The sequence below is a fragment of the Pteronotus mesoamericanus genome, unplaced genomic scaffold (assembly GCF_021234165.1).
Source record: "Pteronotus mesoamericanus isolate MK-2021 breed Mesoamerican mustached bat unplaced genomic scaffold, CSHL_Meso_final contig_94, whole genome shotgun sequence".
Classification (NCBI taxonomy): Eukaryota; Metazoa; Chordata; class Mammalia; order Chiroptera; family Mormoopidae; genus Pteronotus; species Pteronotus mesoamericanus.
Window position 1 is genome coordinate 2,391,446 of NW_026555285.1, and position 12,431 is coordinate 2,403,876.

The 12,431-nt window shown below is 36.1% G+C and overlaps 1 protein-coding gene across 2 annotated transcripts in view; it reads left to right on the plus strand.

The window, feature by feature from the left end:
- The window catches only part of KPNA3 (karyopherin subunit alpha 3), a 113,832-nt gene that overhangs the window by 17,622 nt on the left and 83,779 nt on the right, over window positions 1–12,431 (plus strand). The gene's annotated exons all lie outside the window — the stretch shown is intronic.

The following is a 12,431-nucleotide window of genomic DNA, read 5'->3' on the forward strand; positions in this document are numbered from 1 at the left end:
TATTACATTTGAATCAACTGTTGTTGCTATACCCTGCTGTGGGTTTTCTGTTCCCCTTGGTCCAGTACCTTTTCAGTTTTACTTCAAACCTCATAGTATACTCTTCCCCCTTCTTACCTCATTGTTCACATAGCCCTTTTGTGTTATACTTATGTTGTAAATTTTGCTCTCTCCCTTCTTTGCCTCAGTTCGATACAAACTCTTATCAGTTCTCCTCCCACTTACCACACAACAACATTTCCCCCTCTTATACTCATCTCATATTCCCTTTGTCATACCGTATAATATCTGTAATCCCTCTTCACATTTATTAATCTTAGTTTTATTGCAGTATAGACTGCTGATGTGGTAGGGGATTTCTTTTTGCTGGTGTAGGTTTGGTGGTCTGATAATACTGCTTTTTCAACCAGCACCTATATAACAGCATACAAGAAAAGGGTGGAGTTGTGACTACCAGTAAACCCACTGGAGTGGAGAACCCATCAACAAAGGAGCCACCAACAAGTAAAGCCCAAGTACAATGAGAGCCCACAAAAATGGAAGCAAGGGCAGCCCTAGAGCATCTAGACCAGGAGATCAAAGAGACTGCACCACTGAGTCCTACAGAATTCCTGCCACCGAGGTTCACCATACGAACACAGCTGGCAAAGCAGAGCATCAGGAATTGCAAAAACAAACAAAAAGAGTCACCTAAAATGGGGAGACAAAGAAAGAACCCACAGTCGAAAGGAATGGGACTCCCCAGTAAAAGCTAAATGAAATGGAGGCACGCAAATTAAAGATACAGGATTCAAAAGAATGGTTATGTGGATGCTCAAGGAACTCACTGACAACTGCAAAGAACTGAGTGGGAATTACAACAGTATGAAAAAGGAAATAGAAGCTATAAACAAGAACCAAGAAGAAATGAAGAATGCAATATCTGAAATAAAAAATACACTAGAAGGAATTATAAGCAGGCTGGATGAAGCAGAGGACCAAATTAGTGAGCTGCAAGTGAAGGTACACAGAAATACCCAGATAGAGCAGCCGTAGAAAAAAAGACTAAAAAAAGAGCACATAGCTTGAGGGACCTTCAAGGCAACATGAAATGCAACAACATTTGAGTCATAGGAATACCAGAAAGACAAGAAAAGGATTAAGCGCTAAAAACACTGTTTGAAGAAATAATAATAGAAAACTTCCCTAACCTGGAGAGGGGGAAAGCGATGCAAGTTTAGGAAGCACAGAGGATCCCAATCAAGATGCACCCAAAGAAGCCCACTCCAAAACACATCATAATTAAAATACCACATTTTAAAGAGAAGGAACCTAAAGGAAGCAAGGGAGGAATAGGAAGTAACATACAAGGGAATTCTGAGAAGGCTAACAGCTGATTTTTCAACAGAAACACTACAAGCCAGAAGGGAATGGCAAGAAATAGTCCAAATAATGAAAAGGAAAGGTCTGCAACCAAGACTATTCTACCCAGCAAGCCTCTCAATTAAAAAGGAAGGTGAAATAAGGACTTTACCAGACAAAAGAAGGCTAAAAGAATACACTTCCACAAAACCAGCACTGCAGGAAATGCTAAAGGGACTACTTTAAGAAGATGAAGAAAAAGAATGAGAGAGGGAGGAACACAGATACTAAGGGGGGAAAATGAAAAAGTACCTATCAGTAATGACCTTAAATGTTAATAGGTTCAATGCTCCAATTAACAGAAACAGGGTAGCTGAATGGATAAGAAAACATGACCATCACATATGCTGCCTAGAAGAGACCCTCCTGAGGGAAAAAAAGACCTACACAGGCTGAAAATGAAGGGTTGGCAAATGAACCGGGGGTGGAGGGGCAGCCAGGGTAGCAATACCTATATAAGATGAAATAGAATTCAAAACAAAGTCCATAAAAGAGACAGACAAGGACACATCATGGTACTCAAGGGAACGGTCCATGAAGAAGACATAAACATTATAAACACATATGCACCCAACATAGGCTCACCCAAATAAATAAGGAAAATCTTTGAGGACTTCATGAAAGATACAGACAGCAACACACTTATAGTAGGGGATTTTCACACCCCACTGTCAACAATGGATAGATCTTCCAAACAAATATCAATAAGGATATTGCAGCACTGAACAATGCCTGCGATCAAATGGACTTAACTGGTATATATAGAATATTTCATCCCAAAGAAGCAAAATACATATGGAACATTTTCAAAGATAGACCACATGATAGGACACAAAGCAAGTCTCAACAAATTCAAGAAAATTGAGATCATATCAAGCACTTCCTGGGACCACAAGGGCCTAACCTCAAGGTAAAAACTCAAAAGCACTCAAATTCATGGAGATTGAATAGCATGCTATTAAACAATGAATGGATTAATGAGATCAAGGGAGAAATAAAACAGTTTCTCAAAACAAATGAAAATGAACACACACAGTCCAAAACTTAGAGGACACAGCAAAGGCAGTCCTGAGAGGGAAGGTCATAGTAATACAGGTCTACCTGAACAGAAAAGCATTTCAAATAATGTAACGCTACATCTACAAGAGCTGGAGAAAGAGGAACAAAAAAGCCCAGAGTGAGTAGAAAGAAGAAATTAACCAAGATCAGAGCAGAGTTAAATGACATAGATATTAAAAGAACAATCCTAGGGATCAATTAATCCAGGAAGTGGATCTTTCTTTGAAAAGATAAAATCGATAAGCCTTTAAGCAGACTTATCAAGAAAATGGAGAGAGGACCCAAACAAATAGAAAATGAAAGAGGAGAGATTACAGCTGATACCACAGAAATACAAAAGATTATAAGAAATTACTAAGGACAACTATATGTCAAAAAATTTGAAAACCTGGGTGAAATGGACAAATTTCTAGAAAAATAGAATCTTCCAAAACTGAATGAAGAAGAAGCAGAAAACCTGAACAGATTGATAACAGCTGGTGATATTGAAACAGTAATAAAAATAATCCTGGTACACAAAAGCCTTGGACCAGATGGTTTCACAGGAGAATTTTTCCAAGCATTTAAAGAAGAGCTAATCCCTATCCTTCTCAGACTATTCCAAAAAATCCAAGAAGAGGGAGACTCCCAAACACTTTTTATGTAGCCAACATCATCCTAATCCCAAAACCATATAAAGACACAACAAAGAAAGAAAACTATAGGCAAATATTGCTGATGAACGTGGACACTAAAATTCTCAACAAAATATTGACAAACCAAATCCAGCAATACATTAAAAAGATCATCCACCATAATCAAGTGGGATTCATCCTGTGGATGAAAGGATGATACAATATTCACAAATGAACAAACATAATACATCACATGAACAAAAGGAAAGACAAAAATCACATTATTATATCAATAGATGTGGAAAAAGAATTGGATAAGGTATAGCACCTATTTATGGTAAAAACACTGAGCAGAGTGGGAGTAGAGGGAGCATACCTCAACATAAGACAGGCCATATACAAGAAATCTACAGCTGACATCATACTCAATGGGCAAAAGAAGCTTCCCCACTATGATCAAGAACAAGACAAGGCTGTCCATTTTATTGGAATTTCTAGCCACAGTGATCAGATGAGAAAAAGAAAAGACATCCAAATTGGAAGGGAAGTAGCAAAACTGTCATTGTTTGCAGATAATATAATGTATATAGAAAACCCTATAGATTCCACCAAAAAACTCCTCGATGTAATAGATGAATGTGGCAGAACAGTGGGATACAGAGTTAGTATTCAGAAATTGAAGTCACTTTTGTACACCAACAACAAAATATCAGAAACAGAAATCAGGAAAAAATAAAACCCATTTGCTATAGGAGAAAGAAAAATAAAGTACCTAGGAACAGACCTAACCAAGGAGTTAAAACACCTATACTCAGAAAACTACACAACACTGAAGAAAGAAATTAAGGAAGAGCCCTTGGCTGGTGTGGCTCAGTGAACTGAGTGTCAGCCTGAGAACCAAAGGGTTTCCAGTTCAATACTCAGTCAGGGCACATATCTGGGTTGCAGGCCCAGGTCCCCAGTGTTGGGCATGCAAGAGACAACCATACCATGATGTTTTCACCCTCTCCCTCCTTCCTCTCTCTAAAAAAATAATTTTTAAAGAAAAAGAAATTAAGGAAGACACAAATGAGACATGTACCATGTTCGTGGATTTCAAGAAATAATATCATCAAAATGTCTATACTACCCAAAGCTATTTATAGATTCAATGCAATCCATATCAAAATACCAGTGACGTATTTCACAGATATAGAAAAAACCCTTGAAAAATTTATGAACAACCCCAAATAGCTGCAGCAAATTTGAAAAAGAGAACAAAGTAGGAGGGATCACAATACCTGACATCAAACTATATTACAAGGCCATGGTAATCCCAACAGTCTGGTACTGGCATAAGAACAGACACATAGATTAACAGAACAGACTAGAAAGCCCAGAAGTACACACATGTCTTTTTGGTCAGTTAATATTTGATGAAGGAGGTAGATGTCTAAAATCAAGTAAAAATAGCCTCTTCAACAAATAGTGTTTGGAGATCTGGACAGCAATATGCAAAAAAAATGAAACTTAACCACCAACTTACACCATACACAAAAATAAACTCAAGATGGATCAAAGACTTAAATATAAGTTGCAACATCATAAAAGCCCTAGAGGAGAATATAGGCAGGAAAACCTCAGATATCCCACGCAGCAATATTTTCACCGATATGTCCCCTAGAGCAAGGAACATAAAGGAAGGAATAAACAAATGGGACTTCATCAAAATAAAAGGCTTTTGCACAGCTAAAGAATACATCAGTAAAATGAAAAGGGAGCCAAGCATATCTGCCAATGATACCTTGGACAAGGGTTTGTACTCCAAAATATATAAAGAAGTCACACAACTCCACATCAGAAAGTCAAACAACCTAATTAAAAAATGGGCAAAGGACCCGAACAGACACTTCTCCAATTAAGACATACAGAGGGCCGAGAGATATAATGAAAGGATGCTCAGCATCACTAGCCATAAGAGAGATGCAAATTAAGGCCACAGTGAGATATCACTTCACACCTGTCAAATGGCCATCATATACAAATCAACAAACAAGTGCTGGTGGGGTTGTGGAGAAAAGGGAACCCTTGTTCCCTGTTGGTGGGAATGCAGACTGGTGGAAATGCATACTGTGGAAAGCAGTATGGAATTTCCTCAATAAACTAAAAATGGAACTGCCTTCTGTCCCAGCAATTCCACTGCTGAGATTATACCCAAGGGTCCTGAATCAGCAATTCAAAAGAACCTGTGCATCCCAATGTTCATAGCAGCACTGTTTACAACAGCCAAGTGTTCGAAGCAGCCCAAGTGCCCATCAGTAAATGAGTGGATCAAAAAACTATGATCCGTTTACCCAGTGGAATACTATGCAGTAGAACAAAGGTGCTCCTGCCTTCACGACAGCATGAATAGATCTAAAGAGCATTATGCAAAGTGAAATAAGCCAATGAAAGACAAATACCATATGATCTGACCTATGAGTGGAACCTAATCAACAGAACAAACAAACAAGCAAAATATAACCAGAGACATTGAAATAAAGAACAAACTGACATTAACCAGAGGGGAGAGAAGATGGGGTAATAGCGTGAAGAAGGGGAAGGGTCGTCAAGGAACACGAATAATAAAGGACACATGGAAAAAGCTAAAGCAGAGTAGGATCAAGGGTGGGTAGTGGCGATGGATGAGGAGGGATAAAGTGGTAGGGGGAAAATGGAGACAATTGTACTTGAACAACAATAAATATGTATATATAATTTATAATTCTAAATAATTTCAGCATTCATATAAAGATTTTTTTAAAAATAAAGGTATTTATTCATTTTTAGAGAGGGGAAGGTAGGGAGAAAGAGAGGGAAAGAAACATCAGTGTGTGGTTGCTTCTTACGTACCCCCTCCTGGGGACCTGGCCCGCAACCCAGGCATGTGCCCTGACTTGGTATTGAACCCACTATAGTTTGGTTCATAGGCGCTCAGTCCACTGACCCATACCAGCCAGGGCCATATATATTTTTATAAGACTTAGAGTGTATATAAACTGGTAATTTCCCATTAAGGCTTTCATCCCTTTTAATGATAAAATGCAAACTTACTCCTATATGAGAATAAATTTTTATTGACTAAATCCTTCATAGGAGTGACAGTAATTTAAGATGCTGTCTCATACCCCCTGCACTAAAGTTACTGTCATGGACTATGGCTGGTAATAACAGGGTGGTTTTTAGTTATGTGTTAAGTTCTGGGAACATTACTTAGAATGAAGAAATCAGCACTTGACTGTTAAAGTTCTATTTTGGCTGAACGTTTGCTTCTGTGTTTTAAATTTTGTGAGTGCAGGCCAATAGAAACATTGTCGTGTATCTTTTTGAGCTTTTGAAACCTTGGGAAAATGGGACATTTTGAGAGACTTAGAGCTAAATTAATCCAGTTTTAGAATACAGGAGAAAATACACGGATTCTGGGCTGTGATTATGATCTCTGCCTTCAAGGGGTATTTAGTGGGATTTGCTTTTTTTTTCTTTCTCTTTTTTTAATTTTTTTTCTTTTACAGATATTCCTAACTTGATTCTAAAATTCATCTAGATTTGCAAGGGACTACCAAAAAGCCAAACCAATCTTGATAAAAACAAGGGTTTGAGAACTGATACTTAGCAATTTCAAAACTTACTACAAACCAAGGATAATCAAGACTGTACAGTACTGGCATAAGAATACACATATAGACCAGTGAAATAGACTTAAAAGTCTAGAAATAAGTACTCACATTTAGAATTGATTTGTTTTTTTTGCAGGTCAATTGATTTTTCATTAAAAATGCCAAGACAGTGCAACAGGGAAAGAATAGCCTTCTTTCCCTGTTTATTGTACCACATGTAAACAATATTGAACATCTACTCCATATAAAGTCGATCAAAGACCTGAATATAAGAACTAAAACTATTAAAGTTTCAGAATAAAACAGGTATAAGTCTTCATTACCTCAGATTAGGCAGTGTTTTCTTAAGTATGCACTAAAAGCACAAGTGATGAAAGAAAATATCGAAATTGGACTTCATCAAAATTAAAATCTTTTGTGTTTCAAAAGATGTCACAAAGAAAGTAGAAAGGTTACCTGCAAATGGAAATATTTGCAAATCATATATCTCATGAGGGATTTGTATCTAGTATATATAAAGAACTCCTATAATTGGACAGTAAAAAGACAAATGATTCAATTTAAAAATGGACAAAAGGACTTGAATAGATAGCTCTCTAAATAAATTATGCAAATGGTCAATAAGCTCATAAAAAGATCTTCAGTATAATTTATCATTAGGGAAATGCAGAGCAAAAGCAAAATGAGATACTACTTTATACCTACAAACAAACAGATAGTAACAAGTGTTGGAAAGGGTATATAGAAATTGGAACCTTCATACGCTTCTGGTAGGATTATAAAATAGTGCAACCACTTGGGAAAACAGTTTGGAAGTTCTTCCATATATTAATCATAGAGTTGCCATTTGACACAGCAATTTTACTCCTCTATATATACCCAATAGATATGAAAACATGTACACAAATGTTTATAGTAGCATAATTCATATTAGCCAAAAAGTGGAAACAACCCAAATATCCATCAGTTGATGAATGGAAAAATAAAATGTGGTAAGTCCATACAATGGAATATAGTTTGACCCTTGAACAATGCAGGGGATAATGGGTGCCAACACTCCATGCAATCGATAGTTCGTGTATAACTTCTAACTTCCCAAAACCTATTCGTCCTTAGATATCTGAAGGGGATTGTTTCCAGGAATCTCTCCCTCCCCAGAGGATACTAAAAGTCAGTGATGCTCAGGTCCCTTATATAAAGTGGTGTAAATATGCATATAGTTGGACCTCTGCGTCTACACATCCCAATCACAGAGGAAGATACTGTTTTCAATTCGCAGTTGGTTGAACCTGTGAGTGTGAAACCCAGGGCTACAAAAATCCACATTTAAGTGGACCCACGCAGTTTAAACCCATGCTGTTTAAGTGTCAAGTGTATTGCTCAGCCTTAAAAAGAAATGAAGAGCTGATAAATGCTATAACATGGAGGAATCTCAAAAACATGCTGAATGAAGAAACCAGACCAAAAAAAGGCCACATGATTATGATTCCATTTATATGAAATATCCAGGAAGTCAGATCTATAGACAAAAAAAGTAGATTAGTGCTTGCCAGGGGATGTGGAGTAGAGCTATGGAAAAATAAAGACTATGTGATTTCTTCTTGTGATGAAAGTGTTCTGCAATTAAGTGCACAACTCATTACAAAAACCCACTGAATTTAAACTTTAAAGGAATGAATGTTAGGTATGCAAATTATATCCGAATAATACTGTTAATAAAAGAAAAAGGTAGCCCTGGTTGGTATGTCTCAGTGGATTGAGTGCTGGCCTGTGAAACAAAGGGTTGCTGGTTTCAGTTCCCAGTCAGGACGCATGCCTGTGTTGTGGGCCAGGTCCACAGTAGGAGGTGCACAAGAGGCAACCACACGTTGATGTTTCTGTCCCTTTCTTTTCTCCCTGCCTTCCTTTCTCTCTGAAAAATAAATAAATAAAATCTTTTTTTTTTTTTTTTTAAGTAAATTATACCTAGTGCTAGCACAGATTACCTAATGAAAGCATTTTCATAATGGAAAAGTATGTAATAAGAGTAACTGTTCTGGCTTCTAGTCATGATACAGTACCTTAGAATTACGTAACAGTTGTAATACTTGGACAAAGTAAATTAAATTTTTCACTTAAAGGCCCTGGAGAATGATCAAAAACAGACAAATTGGAGTGGAGCCAGTTGTAACTGTCCGATACCATTTGTGAGATAAGGGTTTTTGTCTGAGGGCACTGGCAATTCTCCCACTTTTTGGTACAGAATACTACAGCCTTATTCGCTTGTTTATCAGAGTACAGAGTTCCAGACTGACAAGAGTAGCCAGAAATTTAGCAGGGGAATCCTGGAAGATTAGGAACAGGGAGTGAGCCTTAAAATTTGCACATAAACTCTGCCTGAATATTTGGCAGTCTGCTATAATGTGTATGAACTGGTAGTGGTGGTGGTAGTATATGTGTGTGTTTAAAATTCCTTTAAAATTTTAAAAGGAATCTCATTGTAAAGTTATTCATAAAGTGAAAAATCACATCCGTCCTCACTTTTTAAAAATTCTAGTTGACATCTAGAACTATGGGTGCAGTGAAATTTTCTGTCTGCAATGGAATTGGAATATATTTTTTTGAGGAGGTAAAACAGGTTTCAATTTTTCGATATTAGGTTTACTGTTAAACTTTCCCACTCCTGTTATATTTTTTAAACTGTAGCTAGCAGATCAGTGGGACTTACAGAGAAGGAGGCTGAAAGTTTCCTATTCATTCTTTTAAAAAAATTAATTTAGAAAATATCTTTAAAATTTCTTTTTAAATTTATTCATTATTATTTTTTAATGTTTCTTGATTTTAGAGAGGGGAAGGAAGAAAGAGAGGTGGAGAAACAGTGATACAAGAGAGTAATATCAGTCAGTTCCCTTCATACATGCCCTGGCCAGGACTGAATGGCAACCCAGGCATGTGCTGTGACCAGGAATCAAAGCTGCGACCTTTCATCTTCTGGGACAATGCCCAGCCAACTGAGCCACACTGGCCAGGGCAAAGTTTTCTATTCATTCTTAAATTCCCATACTAGACAATACCTTTTAAATAAAAATATTACTTGTTTTCCAGAGGTTAATCTATTCAAATAGCAAATTTAATATAATTAATGTTCTGATATTTAGATTCTAAGTTGCATATCTTTTGAAAGAGCATTATTGGTAAATTTCAAGCTCATAAGCTGTGGGTCTTTGTGGGGAAAAAAAATGTCACTTAAGAAATGTCTTCTGAGAAATTCTTCCAACACTCTCAGGTGGGGACTAGTTGGTGCTTATGGTGATTACATGCAATTTAACAAATTCTTCAATGATAGAAAAGATTAAAGAATAAACTAAACAACACTGGTCTAAATCAGGATATGTGTTTTAATAGTTGGATAAAATGTAGAATTCATGGTTCCCGTGCAGCTAGAGAGCTCTTTTTGGTCTACATTCAGTCTGGAAGTTGTTTTCTTCTGAATAGACAGGGAAGAGGCTATTAATGGCCTTCCGTCATACAACTCAGTGGGCAGGAAAAGTAATATAATTTAAAATTGGAAATGCAGGTTACAATTTGTAAAAAAGGAATATGAACATTGAATGACTACCTACTTTGTGATACAAATTGTGCTAGGTACTGTTGTTAAGATTAATCTCATTTAATTCTCAGAACCACTTTTTGAGGTAGTTTAATATCCCTACAGAGAAGATAAAAACAATAGGTGAAGCAAGATCAGTGAGGAAAATGATGAGCTAAGTTTTGGATATATTAGGAACTTGTGAAATATTCTGGGGAGTAATCCAGAAGTCACTTCAGCTCAGGAAAGAGATCTGGGCGTTAAGCTTTAAGCTACTTAAATTACCAGGGTTGTTGGACTTGCAGAATATACCAAAACATGTTTATTTAAAGGATGCTGGCTGAAGGGAGCTATAGATGAAGAGATGATTCAGTCTGATATTTAAAAGTTACTGTCTGCATTGGCTGCCTTTTTTTTTCTCAGAAACTCAGCTTCCATATAAATTTCCTCTCTTCCCACATCACACGTCTTATTTATTTTTATGGGGAGCAGCTTAAAATTGTTTTTAGTTATACACATAGAGTATCATCAGCTGGTATGGATAATTACTTTAACTCCATTTTTAACTAATTGGATAATTTTTGAAGGTGTATCCTTGATTGAAATGTTCACATATGGTTAGTAGTTATGATAACAATTTATCATAAAAAGGAACAATATTAATCAGACTATGGTACTGGCATAAGGATAGACATATACATCAATGGAATAGAACTGAGAGTCCAGAAATAAATTTTTACATTTATAGTAAATTGAGTTTTTACAAGGGTGCCAAAACAATTCAGGGAAAAAAATGGTCTTTTTAACAAATGGTGTTGGGACAACTGAACTGGATATCTTCATGCAAAGAAATAATGTTGGACCTGGACTATACACTACATAAAATTAACTCAAAATGCATCAAAAAGCTAAATGTAAGAGCTAATGTACTAAAAACTCTAGGAGAAAAAAAAATAGGTGTAAATCTTTGTGACCTTGGAGTAAGAAATAGTTCTTAGTAAAAACATCAAAAGCACAAACATCCACATAAAAATAGGTAAATTGGATTTCACTCCAAATGAAAATGTGCTTCAAAGGACATAATCAAGAAAGTGCAAAGAAACTCCAAATGGAAGGAAGTATTTGCAAATCATATCTGGTGAGGGAGTTGTATTGAGAATATATAAAGAACCCTTAAAACTCAATAAAAACCTCAATTTAAAAATGGGCAATGGACTTGAAAAGACATTTCTCCAAAGAAGATAAACAAATAGCCAATTAAGTACATGGAAAGATCCTAAACAACATTGGTCATTAGGAAAATGCAAATCAAACTACAATGAGATGCCCCTTCAAAAAACCCAGTAGGATGGCTAAAATAAAACAGATAATAACAAGTGTTAGTGACAATATATGTGGTGAAATTAAAACACCCATCATTATTGGTGGGATTGTAAAATGGTATAGCCATAGAGGAAAACAGTTTGGTTTCCTCAAAAGGTTAAACATGAGTTACCATGTGACCCAGTATTTCCATTCCTAGTTACATATCCCAAAGAAAAAAGTATGTGTGCTCACAAAAACTTATGCGTAGTAACATTATTCATGATAGTGTAAAAGTAAAAACAATACAGATATTGGTCATCTGATGAATGGATAAGTAAAATGTGGAATATCTTTACAAAGGAATATTATTCAGCAATAAAAATGAATGGCATTCTTAAAAGATAACATGGATGAAACTAAAGACATTATGCTAAGACACAAAGTCACAAAAACATACTGTGTGATCCCATTTATATGATGTCAGAAGAGGCAAATCTCTGGAGACAGAAACTAGATTAGTGGTTTCATAGACTGAGGTAGGATCATTGCTAGAATGGGGCTAAAGAATACAAGGTTTCTTTTTGTAGTGATAAAAATACTCTAAAATTGATTTTGATGATGGTTACACATCTCTGTATATACTAAAAACTATTGAAAGAGTGAGTTGTATGGCATCTGAATTATGCCTCAAAGCTGTTATAATACCAAAAAACATTAAGAGTAAGCATTCCACTGTGATATACTGACTAATCACAACCTACACTATATACAGGTAGGCAAAACAATATACTATTCTATTCTATACACCAGGTACCAATATTTCCCTGTATTTAAAGATTAACTAGATGT